The following is an 18,614-nucleotide window of genomic DNA, read 5'->3' as shown; positions in this document are numbered from 1 at the left end:
GAATATTGATGAAGTCATGGAAAAAATAAATGAGTAGTACATTACACAGTTATTGAGTCATGTACTTTGTGTATATCTATGCATTGGAATGCAACAGTACTAGATGCAGAATAAAATATTTTCTACGTACTGTCATATCTTGCTACATGTAAATTATGTCAGACAGACACAGAACATGAAAACTATTTTGTTTGCATTTTGTGCATGAAAAAATATGATACAGAAATATACAGTATTTATCAACTTAATTCCATTTGTATATACAATAGCTTATGCAGAAGTAGATCTCATAGGTAAACAAATGTACTGACCTGAGAAAAAATATGCAAAAATAAATGACTGAAAGCACTAATTTAAGAAAATCTGGAACTCAAAACATACATTTCCCAGGACAGACACTACATGAGTAACAACATTTAATTTGCTTTATTTTCATGGCTCGTTATTTAGGTTTTGTCAGTTAATTTGTCAATTTGCAATCTACAGTTAGATTACACCTAGATTAGAAAACAGTACAATAAACTGTGCACCTTCCACAAGACTTTGATGCGCCTCAGCAGGCTGGCTGTGCAATTCTGGGTGATCACTGGCACATCTGGATCACAATGTCAGAAAGTAGGCAGCTATGTCTGGATTGTAATCATGGTCTAATAACTCTACAGTTGACTGCCTCCAGTAAATCTCTGAACCAAATGTAATACTTCGTTCTAATAAGTAAAGAGAATAGAGCTGTCAGTGAAAATACACATAACCGAGAAACTCCCTTTTTTAGCATTCATTGAATATGTGCTGTTCCAATGATAAGGACCTGTATTTTTATATTTTTAAAGGCTTACTTCAAATTGTTGTAATGACACAGAGTTACAGCTTTGGAAGTTTTTCTTTTTGGTTTAAAGGATTACCTATAGGGAAGATATGTTACCTTTACCTTGTTGTTTTCAAACTCAGCTGAGAAATGAATTACCTGCTACTTGCCATGGGCATCAGAAATCCAGGTGCTAAAGAACAGACCGAAGATGCCAATATGAGATTGTGGTGGGTGTGTTTAAGAATTCAGCTCCTCAAATCACATTCTCCCATGCGTTGGGAAGTAAGACCCAGTTAAATGTTACTGTCAGTTATAGAGGAATTCAGGCGATTTGTTGGACAGTGACTTGGAATGGATGACAGGAGTGAAGTTAACTTTCCAAAATGACCTTGGATTGTCTACTTTAAATATAAAAAAATATTTCAAATTACAGTAGGTTGATTAAAATATTTAATAATTTTAATTTCCATTGACATACACTTTCCTCTCTCCTACAAAGCATCTTCAATATATAAAAGCCTTTGCTGATAAAAAAAAACCTCTGTTCTGTAGAGAGCTCTGAGATGAGACCTGCTGCTATCACGTTCTATTAACAATAACAGCACCTCTTACAGCTGCCAACATCTGAGGAAAATGTCACAGAATTCCCAAATAAGAGGAGACTCTCTTGTTTCATTTAGACAGTCAGTATATGTCAGTTTTAATATAATTAAAAAGTTGTTTTTTTTAGGTGAAAGAGGAACAGGTCCAAAAAGGTATGTGTAAAAAGGAGTTTTAATTCTTATTTTTCTAGAAATCCCGAATCTATATTGCATAATTTAAGAATCTGGACTCAAAGTTACCATTGATTAAAACCTCAACACGATACAAAAATTGACTAATGATATTTTTGTCGTATTTTAAAGGTTGCAGGACTTTTTTCTCGTAAACTTTAAGTGTGTGGAGTTGTGTTTAGCATGCTGTAAAGAATACCAATACATGTTTTACTTTCAGTGTGCAATGAAGCTTCATATTTTTGATTGTGCTGGTCAATGTGCATGTTCTGTGACTTTATGCCCTCAAGTCTGAGTCTAGACAGAAGGCAGCCAAGCTGTGGCCTGCTGACCTACATCTTGCAGTGATTCTGCACTGCACCTCCAGAGGCAGTAAGACCGAAAGTGGGAGACAGAGTAGGATGGTTGTTTTAAAAAAGCAACAACAAACATGTAGTGCAATAAGATAAAACATATATTAGAAATGAGTTTCTATATTGCATACTAAACTACAGTACAAGTACACCGCAGCAGATAGGAAACTATTTCTATATATCAGAGTAAAACACAAATGATTTATAGGACATACGATTTTTTTAATTTTATTTTCACTTTAATATACAGTAAGCGAAAAATCAATGTGACAATACCACACATTACATTTAATGTCACCAGGATTTCCAGGCTTTATTTCTTTATAAAACAAAATTTGGATCAACCATTCTTTTACCATTGAACACAAATAATGCTTTTTTAATGACTTGATAATTTAATAAGATTTGAGAAATGTATTTAACTTGAAGACTGTTATTTAAAGATATTACAAAGAACAATGTTACGTGTGAGCAAAAAGATAATGTCTTGGTTATTTCCCTGTACATTTTTAATTATCTTGATTATATACAGTAGATTACATATACAGTATACATATTAAAGGAACAAGTAGATATTAATTCAACACTGGTGAAAATAAGATGTATGAGTTGCCAAAAACAATAAATACATGCTTCTGTATTTTCAATTTACTGTATATACTGTACACACAATGCATTATAACTATTACAAATATAGTTTTAGAATTATTATGGTAAAATGTATTTGAATGAATACAGTAGTGTAAAAACTACTGTTGAATCAGTTCGTGAACTATATGTACTATATGAACTATACAGTATGAGAATTACTGTATATGTATTTTTCTTTCTTTGTTCTAATATCACTTTTGGTTAATACATCAAACTAAATTTCAGTTAAATCACCAAAAATAAAGAACACAATCTTTCATTGAATGCACTGAAACATTTTAGGCAACCATCCTCCTGCTACATGGAAGGAAAATAAAAAATGAAATAAAGAAACTACTTGACACGCCTTGTGGGGATTTCATTTTCTTGTTAATCCTAGAAGGATTAATGGTTCATCTTGCTGCAGACAAACAAAGATGAAAAATAGACCCTACAATCACAGGTGATCATATTAAATAACAAAAAGCCATACAGCTGGTTTAATCTAACATTCAAATTAATAATTTTTAGAAATATCCCTAAATTCATTACAAGCTCAGCAAAGAAAAGTATATATAAACACTTTGTTAAAACTGTTCCTGCAGAAATCGTATTTAGGCTTGCATTTTAATTTTGAATCTTTTGCAGACAGTATTGATATACATAGTGAATCACTTGAGTGAATTGTCTTAAACCTTCCAAAGGGTTGAGGGTTAAAAATTAATGTTACATTTATTGGACAATAATGGAATGGTTATATTTGTGTTAAATTATATGTACAGTATAAGATTTTTATCATACAACTTTTATCAGGTCGATGGTAACCTTTTAATATAAGTAATCTAATATGTTTTTGATAAGAAATGCTGTTTTTGTTAAACAGTCAAAGTTTAATACCTTTAATCCCTTTTCTAGACTCAGGATTAGCAACAATCTTAAAACATGTGCCTCTTGCATTCATACAATTGAGCATTTTAGGATTAAAACTACTTAACACAGCAAGTGTAGAATAGACTGAAAGAGGATATAAGATCTTTCACTCCAGGTTAACAGTTTCATGTAAATACAAATACAACAACAGCTTACCATGGTGTAGAATGAAAATGAAATGTGCAGTGAAGATTTAGGAATAATGAAACCCAAGGCACAGTTCACAAAATTTTTACCTAATGTGATATAGTCAACAGGAACAACCAATAACTTTTTCAGGTCACAATAAGCAATTCTCAGTGACTGCAGGAGATTCAGGTTTGCACACACTTAAAATAGTTTACAGTGGTTTATCATAATATCAGCACACAGTTATGTAAAACAGTTGGAAATATCCTGGTAAATTCATGAAAAAGCATAGAGATGTCGAGTAAAATGCGATAAACGTGCCTGTTGTAGTTCCAGAGATGATCACTAAGGCCATAAACCACTCATGAAAATGCAAATGAAGTTTAAAACCATGTTTTACTGGAAGTTTTATTTTTTATTGGTAGTCAAACTTCTATTTACAATATTAACAACATTCTCAGATGCCAAACCGATACGAACAAAGTGATGCCACTTCTAACCAAAAATGCTCAGCAGAGTACATATATAATGTGCATATAAGAATGGAAAAACAACAAACTAAAAATGACACATTTACATTAGTAAACATTCATAAGAAAATGCACTACACATTTCATGTACTAGCCCTTCCAAGAATGTTTCAATATGACACAGGAACTCGCTGACCCAAACGTCCATGGGACAAAAGCTATCCTTTAGGTTACTACATCTGTTGTTGTTCATGTTCTAATTAGTTATATTTATTACTTGACTTTTTCCTTTGATAAGAGGTGTCGTATGCACGGCTGATATTTCCCCCCATGTCATTCCCTTTCATTCTTGGTATCAGAGCTCTTTACAAAATTCTTTTAGCATGGTAAGGAAGCAGAAGAAAAGCAAGGAAGAACCACGCTGAATATAAAATTAGTATAATGACCAATAAATTAGAATATAACCACACTGAACACACACTGAATATAAAATTAGTGAGAAATTAAATAACAAAATGCAATGATGATGTACTAAATCATTTGAACACATGGCACTGGAGCTCATTTCTATTTTGCCTCTAGCAATGTTGAGTGTACATAGGAAACCAAGGCAGAATTATGTTGTTTTTGAAGCGTTTTTGCTCCTTTGTCATCCCCAGTGCCTGCTTTCACATTGATTTAATTTTTTGAAGATTTTAATATTCATGCTGATTTGTTGCTCTGATTTTCTGGCAGGATTCTGTGCTTGTTTTGGCTTTACTCAGCTGGTGGAGATGTCCATACATGACACCAGTCACATACTGGTCACATACATTGACGTACACATCCTTGAACTGGCATTTCAAATCACCCTTGGTGGCATTTTAGAGTCTTAAGTTCTTAAAAAAAGAGAAGTCTCTTTTGAGCACATACATATAAGCCTAGAATCCTTTTTCCACCATTAATTGTCTCTTGAATGCAGTTAAAAATGCTCCGGAAGAGTCTTTGTAGTAAAATTAATAACATTAGAAGACAAATTGTATCTTCTGTTTCCATTTCAGTTTGAAGGGTTTTCCAGTTGAATCAAATAAGTTTTCAATGGTGGGACAGATTTGATTTAAATAATAATGAACTTTATGTTATATAAAAATTCTCCAAGCGCTTTACAGAATCACAACAACAATAAAAAAATACACAAGATGAGCACAATGAGAATACACAGAGGAGACAGTAGATGGTTGCAAGGTGGGGAGTAGAGCAATAATAGCTCAGACAGGTACTGAGATGCCAAGCCATCCAGAGCCTTATAGTGTAGGTGAGCATGAAGATTTTGAAGTCGACACGAAACGTGACAGGAGGCCAGTTCACGGACTCCAGCATAAGAGTAATGGGAACACTTGTACTAGAACTAGTCAGGAATTTTGGACATACTGGAGTTTGTTCAATGTGGATTTAGAAACTCCAGCGATCAGAGCATTACAGTAGTCAATTCGGGAGAAGACAAATGTGTTGATCAGATTTTCAGCCACAGTTAGTGGTAACATAGGGCATAGTGTAGCAATATTTCAGAGGTGAAAGAAAAATGTTATGACAATATGCTGCGCATGTGGGTCGAATGTCAAGCCTGAATCAAATATCACCCCAAGGTTTTCAATTTAGACATACTCTAAATACTCCTTATATACTCTAGTACAGAACCATCCATAGTTAGGGATACAGCATTGGTATTACAAAGTTAATGGGGGGTGCCAATAGGCATGACTTCAGTCTTGTCAAAGTTAAGAATGTATTTAAATGTATTTGAAATGTGCCATACATATAATAAATAATCAAAATACTAGTACCAACTATTACATGGTATTATTTGTTGCGTTCTTGTTATTTTTGTTTTATTATATTTAGGGAGAACCAAATATCTCCCTTTAAATTGCAGTTAGCACATCTTCACAGAATGCCAATTAAGCAAAATGTGTTAATTATCCTTTGAGTATATGATGTTTTTTAATATAAACTATTTAAAATATTGTAGAGTTCCATGCCCCTGGCACTGCACTGTCCCATGACCTCTGCCCTTTCCCCTTACATCACTCCCTCTTTCCTCTGCCCCTGCGATAAAGACGGGGGAGGTATGTACTCTTGCCCTGTTGCCTCCGTCTGTCTGGCTGATGCCCTACCTCTCCTGTCTCTCTCAGGCCTTTCAGCTCCTCCCTGCAGGGAGCAGCACACCTCTCTGTAAATAGGAGGGTAACAAAACTGTGTGAAAATGAATCACTCTTTTCAGCTTTCAGCCAATTGCTGGCAATTTTTTTAGTTAGGGTACTGCTGGGTAATTCTACAATTGCAGTACATTTTGTAACGCTTGAAAAGGTAAAAATAGGAGACAATACTTTTTCAAAAAGCTTTTTGTTTTATGCGAACAAAAATACTTAAAGTGAAAATCAAGTTTATTTGCTACGATCATGAACGAAACAGTATTTGTTGTCAGTTCTGTAATGACATACTGTACAGCACATTATTTATAAAACGTGTTTTGGTCACAAAAAACAATTCATGGATATACCGTAGAACACTTTAGAATCTCTTGACCCATTTTTATTTTTTATATAAAGAGGAAATTAGATTATATTTTTATTAAATATACAATAAAAAAAACCTGTGGTGGTACTACTTTTTTCTTACAAAATTCACATTTAAAATGATTTTTTAAAAATGTATTGAGTTTTTGTATAATAAGCATCAAACAAAATAGATGCAATTAAAATATTATTTTTAGAGAAATAAATGTATACGGTAAGTACATGATGGTAACCACAGTAAACAGTAATTTTTTTTCAAATTAATTTAAAATAATTAATAATATTGTATTGTATAGATGCAATTAAAATATTATTTTTAGAGAAATAAATGTATACAGTAAGTACATGATGGTAACCACAGTAAACAGTAATTTTTTTTCAAATTAATTTAAAATAATTAATAATATTGTATTATTATATAATATTTTAAAATATGAAAAGAATTATTGTGGAAAAACACAGTTTCATATTTGAGGCGATATGTAATTAAAAAAGTTAATCATTCAGAGAAGGATCAGATATTCCATAATAACATGTGTCTCTGGAGGAAGTTGAGTTTTCAATCTAATGGATCCAGGCTCCATTTAGGGCATGTAATCGCCTTTTCAGAAAAAAAGAAGGCTGAAGAAGGCTGGGGAAGCTGAAGCAATCACTGCCCACAAAAACTACACTTCCCAGAAATCCACTGTTCTGCTTCCTTGGGTCCTGCAGGTCCAACCAAGCTTTGGTGGTTTGTAAGTGCTTATATACAGTAACTTATGTTTGTTGAATGATATGTCATTTATTGTTTTTATTTTAAACCTTGCAGGTGTTTACATGGGAAATGTAGTTAAAATGGAGAATTTGATAAAAAATGAGAACAGAGTAATTTATTGCCATATGTACAGTACACATACAGTACATTGGAATTCTTGATGCAGAAGAAGCAGGCTTCCAGTACATCAAGTACAGTACCATACTTTGAAATACTGTACATTCTGTACATAGTGGTCTAATTAGTGAACTTTCAATCTAATGGATTCAGGCTCCATTTATTGTATATACTCCTCCTTTCCAAAAAAGCAAAAAAACAGTTTTAAAGCAGTTTAAACTATGTAATGTTTTCAAGACATTAAACATTAAACAAGGCAAAAATTTTCAATGAAGCTACTGTTTCAATAACATCTACCACATTACATGTGGCACCTATGAATCTTCTTTGAGCAGCGAGAGGCTGAATTTGGCATGCTGAACAGAACTGTAGTACTTTATATCACAGTGTGCAAATTTTGATGAAATTTCTAAATGGCTGCATCTGTAATTACAACGCTCTAATTTCTATCACAAAAAAACACAGGTATAGTTTAGTCTTTTGGCCCAGTTTGCTGATTTGAAAATTAAGTAGGTAAGTGAAAGTTAAATTCCATCGACCCCTTTCTTAAAGGACCCAGGGTTTGGGGCTCATCCACCTGCTTCAGAAGCTTGTTCCAGATAACCACAGCTCTTTCCTACTACCTGTCCTAAATTTCCCTTTCAGTTTTCACTGTGACCCCATGTGGCCCTTGGTCGGGTAAAATGGTCAGATTTGTATATAAAGTAAAACCCTATGAAAATAATAACTACAGAAAGCTAAAAAAATTCAGATACGGCAAGCACTTGGTCATTTGCTAACAAAAGGTACAACAAGCTATTTCTTTAAAATCACAGAAATAAAAAAATCATACAACATTGGAGACTTTGACCGATTTACATCTTTAGCAGCCACGACATCAAGCTTCCTGTGTGCAGGAGGTTTTGTTCATGTTTGTTGGCATCGACACCTCATCTTGATGTGTAGACTTTATAATGAACTATAAAATGATCTGCAAATTAATATATAGATCTACTGTAATAAATAATGCATTCTTTGCCCAGTCCCAGATAATATTACACCCCCAGGCCAACTGTAATTTCTGTGTATCTCCTATACATCTGAGAATAATCCAGCTAGATAGTCTGAAGAATTCCTACTACAAAAGTAGCTGAGACAATCTCTTGATGACTAAGACTCAAGAGAGCTGTGAAACATGGAAGAAACCACAGACATAGAATAGTGAGCCAGAACATTATTTTACACAAGTAGCCTCTGGGAGAATAGGGCTTGTCTCAGCAATAAATGTTTTTTTTTTAAGACACAGGAAGTTCTTCTCATGGTGCATGTTGAAGATTAGGGCACAGGGGACAGGCCGTCTTTTGGGGAAATTCTGTTACAGGGTATTTGTGCTGTATTGTGACAGCGTGCTTCTTTAATTGGTGAGATATAGCCCCATAGGTAAGATTGCTGTGGTTTCTTGTGAAAGCTGAGGTACCTGTGCTTTTGTAAAGGAGACATTTTGCAGAGCTTCAGAGAGAATATTACTATTCAACCCTCCAAACATTTTGGCATTGTATGTGAGCAATATCAACAGCAACAAAAAACAACACACTTTAAGCTTAAAATATGAAACAAGATTTTAAACAATTTTTATACAAAGTGATTAAAAACAAACAATGATTATACCTATTTGATATGTGATCAAATAGGAAATAATATACTTACTAATTCAATTAGGGAATTATCAGATTAACAAACAATATCAACATTCAATATGAATATAGCAGCTGTTGTAGCTGAACTTTTCTTTAAGAACAGAAAAGGGTGACACATACTCAAAAAGTCTGTTACTGTATGTAATCAGCTGCGATTGTTTTGTGAAATCTATAACATTACCATTGCTTTCCATTCAATTTTCAAAGATTTTATGAGTCTCTGAATTTAAATTTAATGGGAAGTTCAATTTTTCCATTTTTTATTTTAATTTTAATTTAACAGGATGGATTGGTGGGCAATAATAATAAAAATAGTAAACAAGGGACAAAATGATGAAAGATTTCCATATGCTTTCAAGTTGCCATCTGTGGACAACTCTAGATTCCCCAGAACTGATAGTGGATTAAAAGTCTTATGTGCATACAGACCTGAAGAAAACAATTCCTGTGCACAAAGCAGACAGTACAGAGGTCAGGATCAGCATAAACAAATGCTGATATGTGTGCTGTCTGTACCAAAATCTACATTATATAACAATGACCAAGTTATTACAGTAAGTATTACAGTAAGTGATGCTATATTGATTTTGCATCAACAATTAATGTATCAGTAAGGTATCACCCTTCCAAACTAAAGAAGAACACATACACTTTTTAAATGCTAAAAGGAAACATTACATGTAGCAAACTTGTCTGTATCAAATTGGTTTGACACATCTCCGTTTGCTGCAGGGTTTGATAGTTTGACATGGTTAAAGCATATGACCATTTAAAGAATAATTATAATTCCAGTATGGCTTCATTTGAACATCACCAAGCCTGTTGGTCAGCATCAGGAACATGATTTATTTATAAGAGACATAAGAGCATACTGTATGCATACTTATATAGTACTTACAATAAAACAACTGCTTTTCATACTGTATTCACAGTAATGGAAGCAAGCGCTTGAATGTTTACTGTCTTGAAGATGTTATACACCCCTTTATTATGCAATACCAGTGATTCTTTATGGGCCTTAATGAGATTCTTCTATTTGTCTATCAATGGCTACTGTAATACAAAAAAGCTTATTTGACCTGTTATACAGCCATTACTTAATTTGCAAACTGATTATTTGCTGACAGTAGTATTCCAGTGACTTAAAAATGAGCATCACAAACTGTACTTTCAATTTTAGACTTTCATACCTAAACAGATAATATCAGAATATAAATAACTTAACACAATAATAACAAAACTGGTTGGCTACTTATAATCCCATTTACATTAAACAACAAAGGAAATGAAAGAAAGCCATCGTCTGTAGTTACATTAGCAGACGTCTTCTCAACAAAATGGGCCACGGCGATTTAAGAAAACTTACTTTCTCTGTCTGTGCAAAACAAAAAAAAACACTGACTTATAGTACATGAACACGTCTTGCTTTTGTGGTTTAAAATAATATCTTAATTTTTGAGGTCGTTTCTGTTTACTGTCTGAGAACTATTACAGTGTTAATTGTACAAAATGTCTCTTGGTGTCCCAAAATATCTAAGCTAGAAGTTACACAACAAAAGATCCAGCAATGTAAATCTATGGTTTACACAGCTCTCTCACCAGAATGGTGATGGATATTAGTGAAGACTTTGAATTTAAGCACATCCTTATTTATGACAAGCTTTAAATCAAATTAATTATCATAAACAATAAAATTAAGATTTTAAGACACACCACAAAAGACATTCATTTGAAAGCAGTCCATGAGTATAAATGTGTTAGAGGTGTAGGTGGAGTTACCAAGTATTTCCTCTATTATAAAAGATGTGCATGGATTTATATAACTGACTAAGAAATAAAGGTGGTTCCGCAGAATGAAACTGAATAGTAACAATTGCATTTTTGTTCCTAGTTGTTTTAATGAGGAGACTCAATGTTCTCTAAAGTTTTTATCAGAGGTTATCTAGCTTGACAACACCTTATTTTTTTCAAAAAGATAAAAGATGCTTAAAAAGCAGAGTGTTACAGACGCATATATAGAATTTCATCAGAGCCACTTTCCACGCACTGTCTGTGATCTTCTACTGTTCTCTCTGAGATGCAATACGTTTGGGAATGCCTTTGGCTTTTCATGTAAAGCTGATTTGCTACACTGATAGAAATACAGCTGATACAAAAGAAAGAGCTTGTCATGACAGAGGTGGTGTATAGGGCTGCCTGGCTCATTAGGAACTGCAGAAGTGTCAGTAAGAATTCCCCTAGCTACTGTCGAATCAACGTGTTAAATGTCCAAAACCAATCCATATTAAAGGGAGCCTTTTCAGATGGAAATAAATTGTGTAAGTGATAAATCCTTAAAATTACAAACCATATCTTTACAAGAGATTACTTGCTTCTGAAGTTTAGAATGAAAAATCACCAAAAAGCCCTCCATATTGTGCCTGGTAAATGCTTTGAAATTAACAATGAAATTAACATATTGGCATACCCCTGGATACTAAAGCCTGGACTTTGCCTTTATACACATAGCTCTTAGATAACTTACTAAAAATGATATATATATATATGTATTCTTTTTGGTTAAAACTATTTTCTGGAGAAAATGCAGAAGTTTCATTTTACACATGGAAGATTAGTGGTTCATACCTGAGAAAAAAAGTAGCAAAAATATTAGGCTGAAGCTGCAGAGAAAATTCAGTACTTTTGAGCAATATGTACTTGTTTCTCTGATAAATTTATTTTAGTCTTCCATCCAGCCATCCATATTCTAAGCACATTACTCAATACAGGTTTGTGGGGGAGCTGAAGCCTATCCTGGCCAGCAATGGGTACATCCTGTGCCCAAAACAGCACAGGGAGAATGTACAACCTCCACACAAATATCACCCCAAGTCTAGAACTGAACCCAGGGCCTCAGCACTGTAAGGCTGCAGTGTTATTCACTGTGACTTTATCATATTGCACCACTTTAGTCTTATGCAAGGCAAATATGTATATTATAATATCATATCAATAGCAAAGAAAAACTATATTAAAGTTATTTGTCTTCTTTAATATGAAAAACATAAAGCTCCGGAATAAATTCCTTTTACAGTATATGGTATTGTAATAAAGCAATGTGGCAGCTAGGTTTCCTTATTATTATTCTAAATAAATAGCACACTTGCTGTGCGATACCTGCCAATTTTGACACTGGAAGGTTATACACTGCTTCAGCACAAGCAGTTTAAATTTTCAGAATACATTAATTCAAAAGACCTGTATAATCATTCTAGTACCAATAGGACAGTAAATGAGTTAATGGGAAAATATCCTTGTTGCTTAAACCAAGATATCCATTGAAAACTATTTTGCCAATTAACTCAAAATGGTAAGCTTCATTCTAGTAAGATTACCATTAACACCTAATACATAGTATACCTAATACTATACCAAGACCATATAACAGCCATTTTGTTCTCAGAATTCAAACTGCCTCTCTGGAACGAATGTACCAATTAAATTGAAGTTGTTTCATGAGCAACCAAATTTTCTTCTAACTCCTTAAAATATACTGCAATACTTTTCCCAACCATAGCTGGTCATTGAGGCAATTGCAAACCACAGCCTCTTACACAAACAGTACGTGTTCAATGACCACTTAAATCTAAACTTTATTGGTGTCATTCTCATATCAATACAATTAACATGGTTTATGCCAAAATCTAATTTGGATCCCCAACCAGCATTTAATTCAAAAATATCAAATTACTGCCATCTCAGAAACCACTGCACTGATACACTTAAAACTTGTTGGGTGTTCAGTTTAAAACTTGGGTCAGTTTAAAATTTGTTCTAGACTTGTACCTTACATTGCAATTATACCTTTTTAAGATCACAGGTCATCAAAGGATATGTAAATGTGTGCCATAATGCAAACAGCTTTTTCTAAAAAAACACAATCTTGGCAAAATGTACTGTATAACACTATCCACTCTTCTTCAAAAACTGTTTGACCAATTAACTCCAAACCTAAATAGGTATCTTTCATTTTTAAAAAATAGAATTGTCGCAGGACCCTACATTTTGTCAACATTTTGATGGAAAACAAACAAAAGTTGGAATTATTTTGCGTTGTGCCTGTCAGGGAACCGGCAGGTAGTTTTCCGAGGATCCTGTGCGTAGCTGGGAATACTGCGGGATGCAGAGGCAAAAAATCCAAAGTCGTAATCCAGAAGCAGGGTCGAGAGCCGAAGCTAGAGATCAGATAACCAGAAAGAGCCAAGACAAACCGAGAAGACAATCCAAAAGGCGAAATCCAAGAGACAAGTTCGAAAAGGGAAAAGTTAAGTCCAAAATCTGGGAAATCCAATGAGACAAAAACAGGCGCTAGAGAACCCTAAAGGAGGCTTCTCAGTAGTGAGCATGGTTTGGTGCGTGAGGGAACTTTAAATACTGAAGGGAGAGGGACGTGGTTGGATATTTGCTCCAGGAGTGCGAATCTGTGGAATCTGGTGCCTGTGAGAATGTGATGGGTTTAGTTAGGAATGAAATTGTGGGTTTGGGAATGTAATGGCGTTTGCGAGAGAGAGAGCGCGGGGCGCGACCCCAAATATCTCCTTCATAAGCCCAGGAACATTCCTCAGGGCCATAGCCCTCCCTTCCAGTCAACAAGAAACTGCTGGTGGCCCCGGAGCCAGTGGATATCAAAGATCTTATTAACTGTGTAAGAAGGTAGGTCATCAATGACTCGTGGAGGAGGTGTAGGAGGTCGAGGCTAGGAGAGGGGTGATCTCTGGTAGGACTTCAAGAGAGAGACGTTGTTGGATAATTGGTCCAGGAGTGAGAATCTGTGGAAACTTGTGCCTGTGAGAATGTGATGGGTTCAGTTAGGAATGAGATCGTGAAACAGTGGGTTTGGGAATGTAATGGCGTTTGCGAGGGAGAGTGCGGGGAGTGACAATACCCACCTGATTTGGAATCACCAGTTTGATATTATTCATTTCTTAGTTCATGGCTATGAACTGCGCCACCACACAGAGGGTTGAATGAGGAAGTATATGCAAAGTCCTTCAATCAATCCATTTTCAAGCCTTCAAGTTATCTCTTAACACATCACAGGGAATACAGCCCCTTTCATGTGGTTGTCAAGGTGAAGAAGAAACAGGTCCTTCATTAAAAGCACCACAAGCACGTATATGCCCTGCAGGTTTCAAGGGCTGCTCTATTACCCAAAGTTGAAAGAGCCCTGGCCAACTAGTCCCACCATGCAGTTGTTGGTTTTCGGACAATATCTTTGGAAACACAGTCACAGTTAGCTAGTGACATGAGCCAAGATTAAACTTACAATAATAGAGCTCAGGCTATGTTCGTGCAAGCACCTTTACTACTTGAGTCACTTGGGAACCCAATTAGGTATCTTTCTATTGACAATATAATTACAACAAGGAAAAATAGTATTCCAACACACACAAGGATGTTCACCATCATAATGGACAGAGCCATTTTTTTGCAATCAACTCTTTTTTTTCAGTTTGCAATCAGAACAATCAAAAAACAATATCTCCTGCCTTCTCCTAAAACCAACCCAATTATAAGTGGCCAACCAGGGATCAACTAGAGAATGGTGGCAGGACCAACAATGCTACCCAGCAGTTCTAGCAAAACACTGAGATCATAGACAAACTCTGAGACTAGAAAGTCAGGTGTGAAGACAGAGACCATAAACCATCTTAATTGAGGTATTAAGGAAATAAGATAGATAGGAGAGGAGAGGATATTGGGATGAAGAATGTATTGTGCTTACTGTATCTGACCAATAATAATTTGTCTGGGACTGTATAAGCATTTAACCAAAACTACTATTCATCAGGCAGATAGAAAAACACAGATTGGATTACATTCACTGACTATCCTCACAGTTTAGGATGATTGTCTTCTATGAACCCATTTATGACCCATGACCTACTGTATATGGGACCTGCACACTCTCTGGGAGTAGCAGGTGTTATCTCAGGAGATATCCACTTGTAAAATCCAGTAATAGTGAGCTTTTTCAATGCATTCGCTTTGCATCATCAATCTGATACCACTGTGCCCCTTCCTTTATATTCTTCCATCATGCGATTAAGAAATCAATCCTAATCGTCCTGGAGCTGATACTGATGTTGATTTTACTTTATTAACTTTACCAATATCTTTAAAACACTTATTCTTTCCTTGTCTAGTGTGAATGCCTTGGCTTAACTAGGAGAGGATTTAGTCCGGCAGATGACATGATCAACCCAATGGAGCCGATGAGAAATAATCATAATTTCAATAATATAGGTGCCTTCTTCTGAAGAAGCCCTGGTGTAGGTTCATCTGTTTTTTCACTGGATACATAAAACCTTCTGAAAACAGAATTAGAGAAAAAAAACTACTGTACTTTAATCATTACAAAAATAAACATTACAAATACAGTAATTGTATCCTTTATTTTGGCCATTTATAGGGCTTGTACACTAAGGTAGAAATCATTACTTAGACACCCACTTTTTAAGATTGTACTTGCAGACTTCAGGCAATATTGGATTTCTTTGTTAATATCAGCTGCCTAAGAAAATAATTCACAAAATGTATGTGATATGCTCTGCATTCTCTAGATACTTATGAATGCATATCAATGGCACGAGGGTATGTACTGTACATTTGGAGCTCGCTGATTGAGAGCCTTGGTCCAGTAAATATTGTGACAATTGACAATGGTGTGGAGATCCATATCTGTCAAGGCACATACTGCGGCATAATCAGTGTATTGGTGTTCGATAACTGACATAGGGATGGTTTAATTTTGGACCGCAGTCACTGAAGTTTAAATAATTTACTGTCCATATGGTAAGTCATCTGCACTCCAGCAGGGAGCTTGTGTATAATCAAATGGAACATGGCACTCAGAAATATTGAAAATAGAGCTGAGGTGATAACATACATTTGTTTGTCTGGTGTCCAGTTTTCAAAGGGCTCTGTAATAGATCTATTAGTAAGGATAAGTGAACACATATCATGATGACGTTGGTAAAGGATGCTGATGAATTTTGGTGGACATCAATATTTCAGGAGGATCTTCCAGAGTGTTAATTGGAGAGTTTGGTGAAGCTTTTCACATTTTTCCTGTAATAGATGGACTGTGAAATGTATTTTGAGTCTTTGAGTCTAAACCCAGAATGGGATTATGGGAGATGCAGTTCAACAACAGGAATATTCTTGTAATGATTTTGCTTATATTCACTAAAATAACTTGTCATTTCAGCTTTAAATAATGAAAATGTGGAGGTAGAGTGTTAGTTTCTGACTACTGTGCTTAAATTTTCTGCAGTTATTCCATCACCCCCTTATGTGATTATTTTGCATGCCAGTTTTCATTACTCATTAGGTATTGTCAGAGTTTTAAGCTCGTCTGTAATTGGGTGTTGTAGGATCAAATTGAATATATTGTTGTCGAAGGTGGATTCTCAATGGAATGATCTTTAAAATGCTCCTTCTAACAGGCATTGATCAGGACTCTTTCGGGGCATTAGCAATGCATGTACAGTAGCAGTGAAGAATCAACTGAAATTGTTTGTCCACCAGAATATGAATGTTCTTTGCTTTTTGTTGGGTGAGCTTCCTCTGTTAGAAGTTTGGGTTATTTTTTCCAAACACAGAAAGCCTTATTCTTACAATTAATAAGCTCATTGACTATCTGCTTATTTTTGTGAAACCAATCCTAATGTTTCCTGGCATAAATTCCAAATACCTTTGCAGGTATTGCTGATATTTGTTCTTCCCAAGTGATATGCGCGCTTCTTTTTTTGCTGAGGCTGGAGAGCTTTTCCCTAATGCATTCTGGAAAAAGTTATTTTTTGGTTGGATAATAGTCATTGCTTCTTCAGCTGTGAGCCAGTGTGACAAACATAACTGAAAAAATAGAAAATAGATTTGTTCTTCAGTGTTGAGTTGATGATGGTGATGTTATATGTTTTCCTGGGCATAGCCAATGAAATAGTTTGGAGCTCAGCTGTTGCTATTATATCTTATGTCTGTTCTTATGGTGAAACAGGGTGTTGGTGGTGATGAGCCCATATTGGTAGCCCATATTGACACATCTAACTCCTACCTTGCTCATGGTTCTGCTTCATGCAGACTCCTTCTGCCATTGAAGTCCCCAGCTAAAATACGTCTGTCCTTCAGAAGAAAGTGTTTGTTTGAGCTTGAAAAGGAAATACTGTGTGGATGTGTTGTCTGAATCTAAAGTCAGAAGACAAGGTAGTTAATTTCATTTTTTATACCGAATCAAGCTCCATGTATCTAACATTTTCCCTTCCAGAAGAATGTGTAGACACCTTCATATTCTTTGAGTTGCCCCTTTCTAGTTCACTGTGTTTCACTTGGGGGTGGCCGTGTTGTTGTTGAAGTGGTAGGAAATATGAAAGGAACTGCTTACCTGTGGAGAGATAGGTTAGAGTGATTGATCTCTCCCCTGCACCTCCACTGAACAATAACCTGTGACTGATGAACCCTCGACCTCTAGTTAGAGCCTCTTAATGAGGTATTGAGAACAGATCCAATGGCCTCCTGGTGGATGCTTGAGGCTGACATGGGCATTCCACCTTAGCCGAGAGCCATATGAAACCCAGAATCTTCAGGGTATTTTGGTAATTAAGACAGTATTACTGGGATTGTATTGGAAAATAATTATGCCATTTTCCTCTTGGGTCTGCTGGACCAGAGACAAATGGGACTGACTTGTCAGTTATTATTATTCTGTATTCACTGTACTTAACATGTTTATAATGTTTCATAGTCACCCCACAATTTGTTTGTGACTGTACTTTGAATTTGGGAGTGAGTCTGGTTACCATCCTTCCTAGGGTTGGAGTCTGTAACTTCAGGGGTGTTGCTCCCCCTAGTGAGAACTCACTGCCAACTTGTGCAATCAGTCTATCACCTTGTGAAGAACCCACAAAATATAAACATATATTTTGAATATCTCGTTTAATAAAAAACTCAGATTTCTTTGGCTAACCATGAATTCAGCTGTTTGAAATTCATCTGGTGGCTTTCTTATACTGTCCATAGATGCATGGAGTTACTTGTCAAATTCGCCATAAATAAAGAAGTGACAGCATATCACTCAATCAGAAATGGAATAGGATTTAATCTCCCTTGTTATAAGGAAAAGCTTGCTGTCTGTTTGACTTAAAATACAGTCAAGGTCAGCAAGATATTTCCTGTATTAAATATGCAGAGGCATAATCAGGATAAGATTTCTAGGCAAGGCGTTATTAGCATTGGTAACAAAATCAGGAAATAACAGGAAATTTCCTTTTCCAGTTATTATTTTTTTTCACAGATCCCTTTCCATTTTAAGCAAAACCATTTCTTTGTATTGCCATCACTATCAATATCAGATAAACAAGTAAAAAATAGGAAGTAAATAA

Source organism: Atractosteus spatula, chromosome 3 (genome assembly GCF_055471065.1).
Source record: "Atractosteus spatula isolate fAtrSpa1 chromosome 3, fAtrSpa1.hap1, whole genome shotgun sequence".
Taxonomy (NCBI): domain Eukaryota; kingdom Metazoa; phylum Chordata; class Actinopteri; order Semionotiformes; family Lepisosteidae; genus Atractosteus; species Atractosteus spatula.
Note: the sequence above shows the minus strand (reverse complement) of the source record.